Source organism: Notolabrus celidotus, chromosome 18 (assembly GCF_009762535.1).
Source record: "Notolabrus celidotus isolate fNotCel1 chromosome 18, fNotCel1.pri, whole genome shotgun sequence".
NCBI classification, from domain to species: Eukaryota; Metazoa; Chordata; class Actinopteri; order Labriformes; family Labridae; genus Notolabrus; species Notolabrus celidotus.
Genome location: NC_048289.1, coordinates 13540123 through 13541460, shown reverse-complemented (window position 1 = coordinate 13541460; position 1338 = coordinate 13540123).

Here is a 1338-nt window from a genome sequence, read left to right as displayed (position 1 = left end):
TGTAATTTTTTCATTAAATATATTGTTGCCATTACTGTTATATTGTTTATCAAAGGGTTATCTTATCTTGTCTTATTACTAGGCCTAAATAATTATACTTAAAGTTCATTAAACTTGCTGACGACCATTTACAATACATTTTTATACTACAATTATACACTACAATATAATAGCTGTACAACACTTTACTGTCAGTGGCTACAGTAGAGAGTGAAGACAGAGAAGGTAAATGCTAATAATCTGTGTGCACACCAAGTGGCAACCTCCGGTCCCAAAAATGAAGCCCATGCTGAAGTGATAAAAACTGCAGTTCATCAAGCATCCGCTTGAGGCTGTCTGCAGAAACACCAGAATACACATATACACTAATTTAAAACGACAATCTTTTCAGCATTAATAAACGTGTTTACAGCCTCGTTCAAAAAACGGCTTCAGTCTGAATAGCTCATTTCTCTATCAGCACACACCGTTCAGGGGGAGGGATTTTTTCCTAACATGACGGTTAGGAAGATATTGAGTTAACAAGTTTTTCCCATTTAAGGACATGACTGACTTGACTCACAGGCGGGAACACTGTAGCTGTAGGCTAGGAGGCTCAAAGCCCACCTCTTTACCTTACACTAGCTCGACAGCAGTTATGTTGTGCTTATGAATGTAATGAGATCTATTTGACCACCTCTACAGATATGGATGTTCATTGCCTCTACAATTTGCAGGTGTCCATACCAAGAAATTGTGACTTTTGAAGCTTTAGGGGATAGACAGTGGTAAAGAATTGAGTAGGGTTGGTAGGGATGTGTCTCTCACAAAATGGGCAAGTGAAAATATGGTGTTTGTATCTACCAAAACACTCATGCCCAGTGCAGGACTTGTACTTAATATGTCTCTATATCTGTCTGAGTGTCACTGTGAACACACACTCCAGACCTCAGTGCATGTGTTACACTTCATGGACAGCTAGGTCAGCGACAGATAGGTCAGCTATAGAGGTACACAAGGCTTCTTTATCAAATAATAAGTATTTGTTATGTATCTGCTCTGTTCAAATGCACTTGCACACTCCCTCTCTCCCACTTATCTCTATTACTCTCTAGACCTGGGAAAATACAATACATAAAGATGAATGAATTTTCCAATAATATTGTTTTATGATGGATACAGAGGGACACTTAAATGATAAAACATCAGCATGTGAGTATGTGGTAAAGTGTTTAACCTGCCACATGATGCATATCTTTTCAAGAAGTATTCAAGTTGATTGCATGTTAATGATCGACTGATATTAAACAAGATAAGTCTTTGCAGCTGCAAAAAGGTACACCATGGCAGCAAGGGAGA